This window comes from Myotis brandtii, unplaced genomic scaffold (assembly GCF_000412655.1).
Source record: "Myotis brandtii unplaced genomic scaffold, ASM41265v1 scaffold822, whole genome shotgun sequence".
In the NCBI taxonomy this organism is placed as follows: Eukaryota; Metazoa; Chordata; class Mammalia; order Chiroptera; family Vespertilionidae; genus Myotis; species Myotis brandtii.
This window is the reverse complement of record NW_005371333.1, coordinates 301,305-319,446: the sequence shown is the minus strand read 5'-3', so window position 1 is coordinate 319,446 and position 18,142 is coordinate 301,305. Positions and strand designations below refer to the sequence as shown.

Below are 18,142 nucleotides of genomic sequence, written 5' to 3'. Positions count from 1 at the left end.
AAGGGCTCTGCCTTTTAAGTCACTAATTATATATTGATATGTGTGAAATTGCGGACCTTGTTTTGAACAAAAGGAGGGTAGTGCCCCTCTCCAAAGCCAATGAGGGTGCATCAGAAGGAGTGACTGATAGAGGAAGCTGTGCTTCACAGTGCAAAGGACCTAAGTCCTCAACAGCAACACAGGATGCAACATGGTGGCAAGATAAGGAGGCCCGAATGGACACGGAAACTCAGATGAAGCAAACTTAAAAACAAATGAACCAAGGCATTATGAGTGAGGCGTATAAGTACAGGAGTGGGGGTAAGCAATGAACACACCTTGAGAGAGCTAATTTTCAGCAATAAATTAGTGTAAGTCTTCTGCCATAAGGATGTGAGAATGTTCGTAGTTAGAGAGAGAGAGAGAGAGAGAAGGAGGGAGGGAGGGAAGGAGAGAAGGAGGGGAAGGAAGGAAGGAAGGAAGGAAGGAAGGAAGGAAGGAAGGAAGGGGAGTAAAATGATGTATGAATTACATGTAATTTGATAAAACTATCCCTTGGGATGTCTATTTTATTTAAATCCTACATAAAGGCCGTTGTCTGAGCTGTGAATACTCACCATACCTTGGAATACCCAGAGCATGAGCTGTTGTAATTATTAAATTGTCTGTCTCCCCTTCTGGGTTTTAAGCTCTATGAGAGAGGGGGGCATATATATCCAAATATATTTTGTTTGTCTTTGTAAATCCAGAAACTAATAAACTTTTTGACTCAGGGTAGGCACTTAACAATTCTGAGAGATTGTATCAGTGCATGAATAATAACTTCAGTTGCTAAAAGGCCTTACACACAGGAAAGAGAAGACCTGCTCTGCTCCCCATCTATTCAGGTCAGGAGTATGTGTTTGTTTATAAATATGTGTCATGTTTTATTGACATGAATCCATACCCAGAGCTCAGTCACCAGCGCTGGTAACCAGACCCTAAAAATCACTAATTCACTGAGCTGCAACCACCCTCGGCTGAGGCTAAATAAATAAGCCTAACCATGATTCCCTATTTCAAAGACAAATCCCATAGACTGAGGTTTAAAGCAGGAATTTCACACTCATAGGCCCACAGGAGCCAGATAGCATCATCTATGAGGGTCATGGGCAAATGAGTATTGTGGTAACAATGGGGACTGAAATGCAAGAACAATGCAGGCCTTTTTCTTTTTCTTTAATATATTTTACTGATTTGAGAGAGGAAGGGAGAGGGTGAGAGAGATAGAAACATGAATGATGAGAGAGAATCATTGATCAGCTGCCTCCTGCATGCCCTCTACTGAGATGGAGCCCACAACCCGGGCATGTACCCCTGACCAGAATGGAACCTGGGACCCTTCAGTCCACAGGCCAATGCTCTATCCACTGAGCCAAACCAACTACAACTATGCAGGTCTTTTCTAAAGGGAGCAGACACTGCTCAGCTCCAGTGAATTATTCCAAGATCTTCTGACTGGATTTTTTAACCTGAAATTCTAAAATTTGCTCATGAAACTACTCATTTTTCAAATCTGACTTATTAGAACAATAGAGAACAAAACAAATCTCTGGGCCATATCCAACTGTTGGGAATTATCAATTCATGATCGTGGCTTTAAGCCAATGAAGCAGAAGACAGACTTTGAGACTGCTGATTGACACGTTCTATTCTGCCAGATCCATCAGTGCCCTTCCCTTGGATCAGCTCCTCCTACTCAATGACAACTCCAAAACTTCAATGCTATCTTCAAGCACCCTCCCAACACTTGCTCTCTTACTCTGAGGGGAAGATCTTGATTTGAATGTCTTTCTAAATCATCACTGTACTCAACATTAATGAAAATCCACAAACATTAATCAACAACCTCCTCATCTTCCCACTCTCAGTTAACAAACTATTATTCGACCAACCAACCTCAAAGGAGAGGGGATCTTTCTCTCTTTAAAGAGAATCATCCTACCATTGTCCCTAATATATCCTGTCCATTAATTACCTCTTTCCTCAAAGATCTGCAACTTCTCTTTTTGCACAACTTAGTAACAGTCCATCTTGGTAGGAGGAATCTAATACTATAGTCCCCTCATTGAAATTTTCTTTAAAGTAAAGCTTATTTTTCACACTGTCCTGTAAGCTTTACTATTATATTAGCATGGACTTACAGAACAGGAAGAAATCATTTTTACTGACCTACTCTAAGTTTTCTGACTTTCAAAAAAAATCACTTAATGTCATTGGCTTTCTTGATAAATACTCATTAGCCTAAGATATACAAAGCACTGCTCAAGAATGATCCATTCTACATTTCAATTGGCATCAAAGTTTCTCAGCACAGTTAACGCTCTGGCATAGGTCATGGATCTCTAGCTCACATGTCAGAGCGACAGAATAAAACCAAAGTGGGAAACACAAGTAATTGAAAACCTAACTTCAGAGAAAGGATATAAATGAGGTAATGTATGTCATTTGTGTAATGAACACCTAGATGTGTTTATCTCATGTGCCTACCCTCCACCCAAAGAATAAAACAAACAAACAAACAAACAAAAAAAGAACCAAAGTGGGAAATGAGCCCATATTGTTTAGTTGGCAGGAAAACTGTCATCTGTAAGCACAGCCAATGTTTTGCTTCACAGTGAGCCTAAAAGGACATTTAAATCCGTTGGGATTAGCTATTCTATTGACTCTCAAATTGTGGCTACAGATGGAAGGGTGAAAATTCCATATGTAAGAGAGAGATTATGTTTCTGAAAGTTTCAACTCAAGTGCCAAGATAGGAGACTGGCAGGAATGTAGGGAACGTGGGCAGTGGTTCTCAGAGGCAATCTTTTATCTTGATTGCTGCCCAAGATCATGTTTTCTGAATCATGCACCAAGACCCTAGAGCGAGTTACAAAATCAATTTAATGGATTGAGGCAAGCATTTTTTAAAAGAAGTAATACGGAAGAAAATAAAAAATAGAGTGCATGTCACATATAAAATGTAGTAACTGTGTCACGAAAAACTATGTATGTTGGTGTGAATGTGTGTGTGTATGTGTGTGTGTTTCTTCAAGCTTCATTTGCTTTTTCACTTCCCAATGTCAATCTGTTGTTTCTGCTTTGACAAATCCACTAAAATTCCTCTAGATAATGTCACTGATAGCCTTCTATTGGTCATACATGATGTACCCTTTCAGATGCTTTCACAATTGAATTCTGCAGTGTTGAACACTATCCTACCTCCTTCTTAAAACTTGCATTGCTTTTGGTTTCTTCAGTTCACCCACTGCCAGAAGCCAATTCCAGCATGTCATAATTGCAAGAGTTTCATCAAAAGGTTGATGGAACTTGGGGACTCAACAAGGGCTGAGTCACATATGTTGTCACCTGTTGGAAATGGCTGAAGACATTTCCCCAAACCTGAAAAGGGATGATTGCTTGCTGCCAGACAGCTCAGGGCATCTTAATCTACATGTTATTGCCTCCTACTGGCCAAACACCTGTATAGCCATAGGCTAATTCCCCCATTCTGACAATGCCTCTGTATAAGAAACCCTGACCCTTTGAAGTGTATATCTCTGCCTTGCCTCAGGACAATTTGTGTTAATAAAAAGCATGGTGTCCTGAGACTAGGAGATCTTAGTTTACTTTAAACGAGGCTCTTCTGACCCCCAATGCCTTTCAAAATTATCTTTTGTCTCTGGACTATTTAAGCTACGCACAGCCTTCTCCAGATTTCCTGAACCCTTCTTAATGCAGGAACAAGAACCCCGGCAACCCACCTCTGGCACTTTCCTCACACAATGACACCAATTCATACGTGGTTACTTTTAATGGGAATGGACCCTGCTTGAAACATTTAAGTGTTTGCTTTCCCTTTTGATCAACTAAATTCCATGAACTCCATCATAAAAAATTGGAATGGGGCATAGGGTGTTTTTTATTTCACAGTCTTGTGTGATTGACTACATATGAGATAAAACTGATGAAAAACTTGTTGGTCATTGATATTATTTCCCAGCTTTTATTTGTGTGGTTTTTTCCTTTTATAGCTTGCAAGCTCAGTTGTTACAAGAAAAATCAATAAACAAGTTTTCAAGGAAACTTATACCCAGAGAGAAGAAAGGCCCTTTTGCCATGAAGTTATTCTTTTCCTTTTTTAAGGATGTAATATCCACTCCACAGCCAGAGTTCACTTGCAAGTCAGCAGAAACCCTGCGTGCTTGTGAGGACTCTGCTGGGAGAACAGGGCCCCCAAGTATTTTCAGAGGGATATCTTTTGTGAGTAGGACAGCTTCTGTGAATTGAATTGTTCGGAATGTCAGGCAGGATTGAAGAAAGCAAACTAATGTGGACAAGAAAATAAACCATTATCCACATGTCCAGGGGCTAGAAAAGAACATAGGGGCCTGGGAAGTCAACTTCACTATAGGCCAGTTAAAGGGTGCAGGTCCTCCCTAGAGGCAGGTGACTTCATCTCACTGCATTTCAGTTTTCTCACGTGTGAAATGGAGATTCTGACAGATTGGTTGCAAAAATGATTCCAATTCTCCCTGCTCCTGTCTCCAACCAATTGCAATGTGATTTTGCAACTCTTTTTGCACAATGATGGAGTCTATTTCCCCATCCCTTGATTCCAGTCTTGCTTTGGTAAATAGAATGTGGTAGAAGTGATTTGATGCCAGTTCTAAGCCCAAGCCTCAAGGGGCTTTTTTCTGCTCTTTTTCTCTCAGAACTCTGATACCACCAAAAGGACAAGTTCAGTTTAGACTGTCAGGGGAAGAGAGATCCTGTAAAACAAAGCCAAGTCAGCCCATTTGTCCCAGCCAAAGTCATGGACACAGGAGAGCTAAGACAAGATCAGCAAAGTCAACCCATAGCTGACTTTCCAGCTGGCTGCAGATACAGAGCAAACCCAGTTAAGATCAGTGTAAACTACACAATTTGCAGATTTGTGCCAATGAGTTTTGCTCATTGGGTGACAAAAACAGAGATAACAGTGGGACCTAATTCTTAGTACTGTGGTTAGAACAGTGCTGGCATCAAATAAGTAATTGATCAATATTTGCTACTATTCTGGTCCATAATTTGTCAATACCACATAGAATGAGATTGGGGTAACTTCTTAAAGAAAAAAATGTTTCCCAAACTGAACTCCAAAAACAAACAAAATTAAACCTGAGATGTCTACCACTAGGTTTGTGAGATCTAATAATGACAGAATATTGATCTATTAAATTTATAGCAATTTTAATAAATTTATAAGAAAAAGCAAGCATCCTATATAATAACACCGTAATATGCTAATTAGACCAGACAGCCAAATGAAGTTCCGGACGTCCTTCCGGACGAAGCCAGGGCTGCGAGGAAAGCCCGGGTCCCAGGTGCCTGCCAGAGGGAAGCCTGAGTCCCGGATGCCAGAGAGAAGCTGGTGCCGGCATCCGGGGGAAGGAAGGCCTACTCTTGCATGAATTTCGTGCATAGGGCCTCTTGTATTTTCATAATGAGAAACAAGTAACATGTCAATGCAGTGAAAGTAGTCAAAATCCAAAGCCCTTCACACTTCCTGTATAAATATCTAATATCAGATCTTTGCCCAGCTATCATGTCACCAATTAGATCAAACATCAAACTGCTCCCTTGCAAAATGGACAGTAACACTTTTATTATATGATTAATTGACCAGGTAGCTTTGGAAAATGCTGAATTTTATATCTTCCTTCTGTAGTTTTATGATGCTCATTTGAATACAAGTCTCTGAAAATCCTGCTATAAAGAAACCTCTTTAACTTTGTTTAACCCAGCATTTCTTAAAATTAGTGAGCCATGAAACCTTTTATCCTTTTGTCTATTTCTATGTAATACTCATTGAATTCAGTAGCACTAGGTTCCAGTGAGCATGCTTGTGAAGAGACATTCGGGATGCAGCAGCAAAAAGTGGTCTTTCAACATCAGGCTGGGCGTCTGAATTCCTGGAAGAGCCCAGAGGGAACCCGGCCTTCTCTATTTTAACTTACTCGTGTCAATGCACAGACAAATGAGCATGTTGAGGAGGCACTCACTGGGGCATATGGAAGTGGGAGTCAGTTTCTCAATGTGGAGCTAAAACAGTTTGCTTGAAATTGGCACCATCTCTAATACAAAATACTTCAGGAACATCTGTGTCATTTAACTATTTGTAAATGATAAGGAAAGTGACAAACTGAAGACAGATTTCTTGGTCCCATCCCAGCCCAACCCTCTAAGGGGGTTAAGTACTGGAAGCATAGGGTTACAGAGCAAGCCAGCTGTGTGCTCCCACACCAGGTTCAATGTTGGGACTGCCTTAACTGAACATCTGGCTAACGATGTGCCTTCCATTTATGAGCAGCACTTACCCACAGCATCTGCTCCCCGAGAGGAGATTACATGGGTCAAGAAACTGCAGCATGCTTCCAAATGTTTGCCTCATCACCTACAAACATAACTCAGCCACTGTCATGAGGAAAATCTTGATAAGTTATTTTTAGTAGTAGTTCTAAAATAGCAATACACACAAAAAATGATAATCTTATGAACTTAAACCAATAATTCTTGACTACAACTTCAGTATGAATGAAATCATTTCTTTAGCCTGTGTCCTAGCCCACCTTCCACTTACTGCAGCAACTAAAATATTTTTTAACCTTAAAAGTGATAAGGGTATAACATTTACATTAGTATTTTCCTTGGGAGAACTGGTTTCAGTAAAGAACATGTTTTCATAATTCTCTTTCTTAGCTTTTCCTAATATATTTTTAAAATGCATTGAAATCAGAATTTTTCCAAGGGGGAAAAATGGGAATAAGTCTACATTTTTTAATTTTATTTTAAAACTAGAGGCCTGGTGTACGAATTTGTGCATGGGTGGGGTCTCTCGGCCTGGCAGGTGATCGAGGCCTATTAGGGGGATAGGCTGGCCACGGGGAGGGACCCCGGGAGGTTGGTCAGCTGTCCCCCCAATTAGGGCCAGGGGGAGGGACCGCGTGAGGTTGGCCCACGGGGGGGAGGGGCCGCAGGAGGTTGGCTGTGGGAGTGTACTAACCACTAGGGGGCAGCTCTTACATTGAGTGTCTGCCCCCTGATGGTCAGCACACATCATAGCAACTGGTCAACCGGTCGTCCGGTTGTAACAGTCACGTAGGCTTTTATATATATAGATGTGCTTGGCACTTGGTCAAATCATAGCCAGTCACCTAAGATTGAGTTCTATCTGATGATTAAAACCTAACAGATTAGTCTGAATCTTCCTGCTGATGTGAATCTGATTTGACTGGATATTAATGAAATTATTTAAAAATAACATTATTAGTGTCTAACAAACATTGGCCAATACTATAATTTTCTTATTGATTTCTGGGGGGAAAATGAGATGCTTTTTTACCTGGTGCTTTAAGGATTAAACAATTGTGTATATTATAATTCATGTGAAAATATCTTTTTTTTTCAGTTTCTAGATTGTTTATCAACTGGTGAGCAAATAACCATTACACTCTTTGGCATATTTCAAAATGTTCTGAGTATTTTGAAACAGCAGAGCACAGATCCAGGAAAGTTTAGACAGTTCTAAGTAAACAGTGTACAGATGTGGATGCTGAAAAATTTATACCACACAGTCTTCTGATGGGCCGAAGCACTGAAAATGCTTCTTCTACAAAAACAGAACGAAACAAACCCAAAGTACAAATACTCCTGCAATCATGGCATAAATTAATCATAAAGTATTGAAACAGAAGTTTAGAGCTTTGGCAACAGATATAATTTCTAACAAAGTACTCATCCTCACACATGGTTCTTCATGTCATCTCATTGGTGAACAGAATACTAGAAGGAGAAGTAATTGTTCACGTAAACAAAAACCCCAGTTTAAAAAAACAATTTCAAAATATTTTATGATGCTTATCATCCTCCTCATATTTCAAGAAATACTTCTTATACTTTTAAAATAAGTACTTACTATTCTCAGACAGTGTTCTAATAAAGTAGCAATTATTTTTGTTTTTACCAATGAAGGCCACAGAAACCCTGGGAGGTTGCTGCTGACATCTAGTGGCATAATTTTTAAAATACCAAATGTATTAAAAATACAGGTACCTAGAGATAGAAAGGAACAAACATACGTACATATGCACTTGCAAAGTCTAATGGACATCCCACATTACCAATTATTTGCCTCTGCCCACACCACTCTGCCTGCAATGACTTGCTTCCCTTTCCAAAGTACTTTGAGTACCGCAAAACCGAAGAAATAGAAACTAACACAAGGGCTAAAGCATTAAAGGAACCAATTCCCTCAAAATCCTTAGTCCTCTACTGGGAATTACCAGTTCCCTGAGAGCCCCAACTCCCAAAGGCCCTGTCTCAATCCCAATGGTCCTAATTTCATCTCAACTTCCCAAATAATCCTAGTCTTTTCCCAACCTCCATACCTCCAGTTTAGGTACTTCCAGGGCCCTAGCCTAAAGAGACTCTACTGTGGAGCTGGGAATATGTTATTTCAGACTTCATATCCACAAACACACACACATCCAAAATGGCCACAAAATTCCTAGGCATGAAATTCAACAATTATTGAAAACTTAAAAATAGCTATCATGGACTGCTTTAATGATTTCCAACCATCCACATGAATGATGATATACAGAAGAACATGGAAGAAATTGACATTGATGTGAAAAATGATAGGAACAAGGAGATAGCTTCTACAAGCATGTGAAAGGACGTTTTTTATCCAATGATATGTTTTTATTGATTTTAGAGAGAGAGGAAGGAAAAGAGAGAAAAACATTGACCAGTTGACCAAGGATCAAACCTGCAACCTAGGTATGTGCCCTGACCAGGAATCAAAGCTCCAACTTTTTGGTGTATGGGACAACGCTCCAACCAACTAAGCCATACCAGCCAGGGCTAAAAGGATATATTTTGTATCCTCTGTATGCCTCTATGTATGGTGTACGTGTGCGCGCGCATGCGCACAGAATGAGACTTTCAAATTCTGCATGTACTTCCACTCCAGCTAGAACACTTGTGAAGGTAGTAGGTAAACAATGAACTGATAGATGAATGAATAAATGGATGAGGTAGCAAATTACAATACACTTTTTCTACTGATCCTGATGTTAGATAAGCAATATCCTCAAAAGGCAGTGTTGGCTTTTGGCAAAAGTGCCTTTGTTGTGTAGCTCAAGTTAGATGTTTCTCCAGTGACATGTGCAAAGTGGCACAAAGCCAATGGGAAATACAATTAGGCAATCTCCCTTTGGTGAAGAGAGTGTGTTTCAATAGTTGAAAATTATTTGCTTTATATATTAGTATATTTGAATATTGATTTTATTCTCATTGAAAGAGGATAAAGGGAAAGTAGATTCTCAAGGTATTCCTAATTACAAAGCATAGCTAAATTATAACTCTCATAGTAAGGAATGTTTTAGCCTTTTAAATATTCCTTCAATGGAAATCCTTGAGATGGAAGGAGCTCATTCATTTCAATTTATCTACTTCACTTACAAGTGGGGGTAATAGTGGGTGACAGATGGATCTACTTTAATCATGTTGAAGGGGACAAAAATCTCATATCTGAATGTGTACTTTTACATATAATAAAAAAACTGTGTGTGTATATATATATATATATATACACACACACACACATATATATATACACACACATACATGCACACATGAGAACTATTACATAGCATTATATGCAAATCATTGTGACAGACACTAGGCAACCATACCGAGTGACTATAGATTAAGGGAGAGAAATTGATGTTGTATAATGAGGAATTCAGAAGATTCTGTAAAGAGAAGTTTTTTGGTTATATGTAGACTTTAGAATATAGGGGAAAGAAGATCAGGTATTCAGAGTGGAGTTTTCAGCATAAGAAAAAGACAAAAATGTGTAGGGTCTGTTATGGAATAGGAGATAAAAAAAAATAGGGTAAGTAACACAGGTTGAGAATCGATGGAAAAACTTGAATATTAGCAGGAGTTGATCATAGACAATGCTATAACTTATAGTCTTGGGAGTGTTTTTTAAGTTTTAAAAAATGAAGTATCCCACAGTTTATAATACTCAGAAGAGTAAAGGCTGATGAGCACTTTTGCAAATAACAAAAATCATGAGAACCAAAAAGGCAAATTCATAAAAATTATCATAATAACTCTCATGTAAATTCCTCTTTAAAAATTACTTTTTAATCACATCTCCATGAAAATGTTCCAATGTTTTATTTTCTGATTTTCAGTTTAAATTCTCTTTGGGAGCATGTTTGGCCTGATGTTGTAGCCATATTTCTGCAAAGTATTGTATATGTCTTACATGTAATCTAATTCAGACAATGTGACAATTACATCACTATTTTTATCACGTGCCATAGAAATGCTTCTAATGCTCATTTAAATTCATGGTCATTAACTTATTAATCAACCTGCAAGTTTTGAGGCTTTACTTTCATTATTATGTTGCAGTATGTATATAATAAATAATATACAATATAATTTGTGGTAAGCTCTTAAAATATCAGAAGATTTTGATCCTCTTAAGTCTCAACTAAATCTCAACAAGCATTATTACCACAACATTTCTACAGCCAGTAATAATAAACACGATGAAACAAATCTCTTATATCTTTATAACTTAGTTTTAGTGCTCTTGAACATAAATAACCCTATACACTAGCCTTATGACAGTTTGTTTCCAATTCTCAAAATTGTGTTTATATTAAACTTAGATTTCAACCTAAAGTACATTAAAAAATTACTGCATCCTTAATATAAATTAAGGATTGATATTACAATTATAATTTCCTACAGAAAAAGTCAGATATATTTAAGAATAAAATTTAACATTCCTGCATAATAAAAATAAATTTCAGGCATGACATTTTCTTAATTGAAATTCAATTTATTTTCAGGACATATAAACCTATATAAAAATGAAACAGAATAATGGTGTCTATTTTTTTTACATAATCACACTAGATATATAGAAGGATATTCAGCCTGACTAGTTAAAGTTGCCTCTCTCTGGATGACAAAATTAAGAATATTGTCACTAAATTACATAAGTAACTTCACATAATAATATGTAACATGAAGAGCTATTTAAATGCCCCTTTTAAAAGGGTTGAATGTAGAACTTTCAGGTATCCTTATTCCCAAACGTGCTTGCTAATCCAATAGGTTGCTCCCTGAGCCCTATTGCCAGAGTTAATCCTACACAAAAGGAGTGGGTTAGTCCTCATGTGAAACTGAGAAAACTGACCAGTCCCATTCATCTAAAAATAGCACCATCACTAATACATCTGAATAGTCTTTTATTTAAACACTAGAGGCCCGGTGCATGAAATTCTTGTTTTTTGGGGGGGGGGGGGCGGGTTTCCCTCAGCCAAGCCTGGGACCCATCACTCCTTACCACCTACCTGCTTGCTACTCCTTATCACTCTGCTCACTGCTCCTTAGCACTGCCACAGAGGCAGGAGAGTCCACCACTGCTGCGCTCACCAGCAGTGAGCCCGGCTTCTGGCTGAGTGGTGCTCCCCCTGTGGGAGCACACTGACCACCAGGGGGCAGCTCCTGCATTGAGCATCTGCCCCCTGGTGGTAAGTGCACATCATAGCGACCAGTCGTTCTGGACGTTCCGCCATAATGGTTGCTTAGGCTTTTATTATATAGAATGAAACATAAATATTCCATCTAAGATATTAGAGACACAGCATCAGCTCATTAGCATTCATTGTCTAACAGAAACTGTTTATAAGATTGCAAACACCCCTATTTCATGGAATCCAAATGACCAGTTTAGAGAGATGACAACATAAACACCATTTCTCCCATCCCAGGTCACTCCTCCACACTCTACTCCCAGCATTTGCACAAACACACATGTCCTAGCACATCTTCCCTTCGGGAGTTTTATCAGACCAAAAGCACTTGGATTCTGGCAAAATACAGAACTGTTCCTTTATTCTCATGATGGGAGGAAACACATTTTATACTCTGTGTACACAATGCTAGAAATCCTACCCTTTTAATGGAAATTTCCCCTTCCCACCCAACTTTCCCTTTCCTACATTCAATTCAAAGTGTTTTCATGTCTTAAACAAACAAAAGACTAATAAAACAACAGATGCATATGTACATTTGTATGCACATGAACATGAACATGTACATACCTCTGAAAAAAATAATTTCACAGGAATGAATCCTGGATAGTCTGTGCTCCTTTTATCCTTTTATCCTAATGGGCATGGATCCTTGACCCTCCCCACTGGCTTCAACTCATTCCATGTCCTTCTTTCTCTTACTGTGTCATCACCCATCAATTCCCCCTCAACAAGCACTTTTCTACTACTTATCTCCTATGTCTACATCACATAGCTCAGTGTCAACATCTTCCACATACAGTCTAGGTATCAGTGCTCATTGCAATGTCTCTCTGTGGGGAGTCACAGTTAATAGTGCTATGCAAAATGCAGCTCTCCATTGATGTCACTAACTATTTAAGAATATTTTATAGATTCCATTAAAATTTTAGTATAGCTAAAACTTGAATAGAGTGCCTACAATTCCAAACCGCCTTTAGGAGAGAGAAGCTGCTTCCTTAAGGGATTTACATCTCCTTTGAAGTATCAACTGAAATCAGAAATAAGTACAAACACCCAATTTGTAATTCAACCTAACAATTTATTTTTGCTCAACTGCAAATTCAAGGTCAGAAACCAGTTTTCTGCTGATGTCCATTAAATTTAAATGCTACCTTTGTTTCAACACTCATTTGTTTTCAGGAATTTGACAATTTGTCAAAAGTAAAACCCAATCAGTTTCAATTAGTAAACAGTCTAATATACATTTCAATAAATCTCTTATGCATATACATACGGTAACATCCTACGTTCATAGCTCTATAAATAGATAACATTCATTGAATAGATGGGTATAACACCCATCACAGTTCTAACCTTTTAGAAACCTTACTGAAAAAAAAATGCTTTTAGATAGTACCTTTATTCATAAAATATGCACATATATATCTGTAGTTTACATTTTATTTACCCATATATATCATTAGGATATTTGTATAAGTGTTCATATTTTTAAGCCAACATATGTAAATAAATCACATAGCAATTTCAAAATTTAGCAACTATATATGCAACTGTTAAGCCTAATCAGGCATGCTATTCAACAACTGTATGATATAATTCAGTCTTTCCAAAGAAAATATGATTTGTATGATGGTGTCTTTATAAAACTCAAGAGTTTGAGAGGAATTTGAACTGAAATTTTTTGCATATTCAAAAAGTAATATGTAAAACCATCTGACAAATGCTTGAATAAAAGGAAATTCTTATCACTGTTCTCTGACAAGAATCTAATTCTCTTATTGTAAATGTGAATAAACTAATTGGAGTTATTTCCAAACAAAGAGAACATATTCTCCTAGTCAAGATCCTATTCATATATTATGATAAATGTAGTGTCAGAAAATTGACCATTATCCACAATGTTTTGATACCTTAAAATATGTTTAAAATTTTACTGTTATTTCATAAATATGGTATTCCTTATAAACCATTCCCTCTACTTTTCAGATAATGATTTACTATTACATATTCAATAGCTAAAACCAGTAATCAAGGAAACCAACGAGTTTAATGTATCAGAATTAAACAGACTAAAAAATATATCAATTCACAATAAGTATTACCTTGGTCTGATTTTTCATAAGAGAGTGCAGATCTCTTGCCAGGTAACACCATTTCTTTGGGTTCTGTGGGCAAAGAGAAAAGAGATTAATAAAAACAACCTTTCTTTTTACTCTTTAAGTGCTTCTTAAGGAAGATTCATTAGTAATAAAGGTCAGAGAAGAAAATCATTTAACAAAATATTCAGCAGCTGCCATGGGAATCACTTGTTTAAATGCCAAATAACTTCCCCAAAGGTGCCCTCGCCCCTGCAGCCCAGAACAGGGGTATCTGTGGCAGATACTCAGCCCAGTCTTCTTTGCTTGTCTCCGTCTTCTCGCATGGGAACAAGATTCTCACTTGAGCAAGAAGAAACATTAGCTTCCACCATGTGAAAAGATCAGATGTAAGCCATGTTGAGACAGAACATTTACTTGGAGTATAACTGACAGAAATGGAATTTGCAATTATCTAAACTTACTTTCCTCCCTCCCCCAGTGTGTATGGGTTTTTAAATATTCATGAAAGTTTGGTTTTCTGTTCTGTTTTTCCACAAAAGTGATAAAATGAGATATTGTGAGAACCTTCTGTAAATAATTGCAGATTACCCTCCTCATGAGATACAATTTTAGAGCTTTTCCATGCTGCAGTGAGGAGGAAAGTACTTTATAGAAGTCAAAAGTTATGAAAATATATCTTATTCCTTCCCTTAGCATATAGCAATCTTGAGGAGTATCCCATAAAAGATTTTATTGCATCATTATCTGAATGTGCAGATTGGAGGATAAGAAATTCAAGACTGAGCAATAGCTTTCCAGAAAGGACTGTCATGTAGATAGGTGAGACATTTAAATTCACCCCTTAAGAAAGTTATTTGAAGAAATGTTAACAGTTAAAAGCAACACTGATTAATTGGCTATAGTAGTCATTATAAGAATAGTCATATAAATGCAATCACCATATCTTACTAGCTGTGTGAACTTGTGCAAGTAAATTAAACTCTGTAAGCCTTCATTTTTCATCTGTAATACTGGAATAACAATTATTTCTACTCCATAGAGCTGATAGGATAAATAAATGAGATAAATATATATAAAGGACATAGAACTAATGAATATTAGCTAATATAAGCATCAACATCATTATGACTCCTTTTTATCATCATTCTCCTTTTAAAAATATGCATCATCTGTATCTTGCATTATATGTGGACCCAAAGTCAAATCATCTTCCATTACCATAAATTTGACTTCTTTTCCCTTTACTAGCTCCCCCACTTGAAATCTAAATAATTTTATTAACCAGTGTCACCCTGGACATTACCTAATTTGCCTACTGCTTAATCTGACTCTGATGGCAAAGGAAATGAAGGTCTTTGGGCAAGTGAGGCGAACAGATTGAGTAGCATTTCAGGAAGATGAGAAAGCTGCCAACCACTTCACTGCAGTGGCTCCCCTTCATTTTGATGAGGATTTTAGTTCAAAGAAGCCCTCCAAGAAATTTTGCTAAACTTCAGGATTCACTTAAAGCAAATGACCATTTCCTACTCTTGGGAACACTCAATCCAATTCTGAAAACACCTAGTAACCCCCCCACACACACACACTGCAAACTACGGTTTCTAACAGACTTTAGAGAAAACATAATAAATAAAAATGACTCAAGAGAAATAGTTTAGTGGAGGAAACATCCATAGAGAATTATTTCAAGGAATTGCTGAAAATACCATCATGAAACAATATATAATGTGTTGAAGCAACAGGAAGTATTAAAAGAATATTCTGCAATCAGGAAAGAGGTGTTTAAAAAATAATCTTAAAAGATTAATCAGGACAGCTGAACTTGTACTCACTGGCTGACAATCGGTCCTGTTCACAAGAGGGGGCTCTGAAAGACTAAATCTGACAGGTAGGTAAGTAGGGATATGTCTTTCCAAGAAGCTTGGACAATACATTAGAGAAACTGGAAGTGTACGCATTAGACAGGAACTGGAAGTGTACAAAAACACGACGAGCAGCTTATCACGGGGCTGACCTGCAGTGCCCACTGTGTTTCTCCTCAACCTTTAATAAAAGTGCCAGTGTCTGCCACGTGAGTATATAAGGAGAGTGGGCATTCTGCAGCCCAGCAGTGGGTTCTCACCAGAACCCAGACGGCATTCACACCCTGATCTTGGATTTCTAGCCTCCAGACTGAGGTCAGGAAAGCGTTATTTCATGGAGCCAAGTCAGAGAGTTCCCATGGGAGCAGCAGCCAGCAGCATCAGATGAGGAGAGCAGTCACAAAATCAGGACTGAAGAGTGCTCGGGGTCTTGGCATTTAGACCGGTTATCGGTGTCCTCCTGTCTAACGGAGTATCAAGGAAATCTTTCAAGTCTTCCTAACGATGTGCATCCCTGCACTGTTGCAGATGCATGGAGTGCCTCAAGCCTTCTCTGGATGTGTTCATGAGGACAATGGGGCTCAGGAATGGGCTTCTGATTTACCCTGCCCAGCGTGAGAGAGTGTCCCACCTACACGATGACGTCAGGCTGTTGTCCACAGTTCAGTGTCAGCAATCACCACCTACATGGTCTATTGCGGAGCCAGCACGTGCTAATGAGCATTTCACACGAGCTAGCTTATTTAATCTTTGCAATAGCCCTACCATATTGGTATACTGCTTCTCCCATTATATGGATGGGAAAGTGGTGCGTGTTCCTATCACACAACTGATACCTTCAGATCCAGGGTTTGGTTGATTTCTATGCACCGTGTCACATGCCCAGAGATTCCAATTAATTTCCTAGGGTGGTGTTGGATATCAGTATTTTTTTAAGCTGCCTGGGTGATTCTAATGTGCATTTGGGGTTGAGAACCCCCTGGGGCCTGGTGGCTAAGCTCATATTCATAACCAAAACTTAAAAAATAAAAAATCCATACACTTCTTTATTCATGGTGCCTATGAATTCCCTAACCTAGATATTTGTTCAGTAAACAAACTGGCTTTAAATAAAATTAAGTTTAAATCAGATTGCTACTAAAATTTAAAAGGAAAGTTTCTGAGGGCATTAAAGAAGAGAAACACTGGTAGCACCACTGGGAAGAAAATGGACAAGATATAAAGAGGTGTCTCCAGTAGTCGCATCCCTGATAGGGATGATTAAGAAACACTGCTTCAGACTCAAAACTCATACTGTGTATTGTGAAAGAGTGCGGCACACATAATTAGAAATAAACTAGGAAGGGACTTTGAGTCACACCAACAATGGCCCCTAACTCCAGGGTACAGACACCAAGTAGAATTACACCTCTGTGGGTTGAACTGTTTCCTTCAACAGATATGTTCAAGTACCACCCTAGTGCCTGAGAATGGGATCTCATTTGTAAACAGTCTTTCTAGAGGTCATTAAAATGTAAGCTAAGATGACATTATATGGGGGAGGGTAAACTCTTAATCCAATATGACTGATGTCCTTATGAGACAAATATAAACACACACACACACACACACACACACACACACACACACACACACAGGAGAGTGTCATGTGAAGACAAAGACAGAGGGAGCTCACCATGTGATTAGGAGGGCAGAGATCAGAGGGATGCATCTGCAAGCCAAGGAGTGCCAGGAATTGCAGCAACCCCAGAAGCTAAGAGAACATTAATGGAACAGAGGATCTCCTAGAATAGATTCTAGGACCTAGAGCTTTCAGAAAGAACATGTTGACATTTTTCTTTTGGACTTGTAGCCTCCAGAACTGTGAGAAAACAAATGCCTCTTGTTCTAAGACGCCCAGTTTGTGGTCATTTGTTACAGTGGTTCCAGGATATTAAGGCAACATCTTTTGAGCCAATATGAACTAGGGTCTTATCTATATACCCTGATCAACTGGAGCTTTTAAAAAATCTTATAGTTACATTAAGTCACCAAACATACTCTCAATTTGTAAATTAAAATACCCAGCTGGGATCTGCTGCAAGTGGAAACCAACAGCCAATGACGAGCATCCTATATATTTTTTTAAATATATTTTTATTGATTTCAGAGAGGAAGGAATGGGGAGAGAGAGATAGAAACATCAATGATGAGAGAGAATCATTGATTGACTGCCTCCCACATGCCCCCTACTGGGGATCGAGCCCACAACCCGGGCATGTGCCCTTGACCGGAATCAAACCCAGAACCCTTCGGTCCGCAGGCCGACGCTCTATCCACTGAGCCAAACCAGCTAGGGTGAGCATCCTATATTTTTACCCCAGGTCTTTCTTCTCTAACCATTTAATAATCTTGGTTCCAATACCTCTGGAATATGGAAGTGGAGTGAAAGAGGAAAGGTAGGATAAGAGGAGGTAAATGGTCACTGAGGTAAGAGAACTGGTATATATTTAAGCTGATTCTCAACCAGTGTTTGCTTCCCCTTCTCCAATCATTGGAGACTTGATATGAGTCATACTGTCTCACTTTA

At 38.4% G+C, this 18,142-nt stretch overlaps 1 protein-coding gene across 6 annotated transcripts in view; it reads right to left on the bottom strand.

Moving 5' to 3' along the window:
- The window catches only part of INPP4B (inositol polyphosphate-4-phosphatase type II B), a 484,095-nt gene extending 470,318 nt beyond the window's left edge, over positions 1 to 13,777 (bottom strand). For all 6 annotated transcript variants that reach the window (XM_014531700.1, XM_005884189.2, XM_014531699.1 and 3 more), the window contains exon 1: positions 13,715 to 13,777. The gene's annotated coding sequence lies outside the window, so the exon portion shown is untranslated. The remainder of the gene's footprint in view (positions 1 to 13,714) is intronic.
- Between the last annotated feature and the right edge of the window lie 4,365 nt (positions 13,778 to 18,142).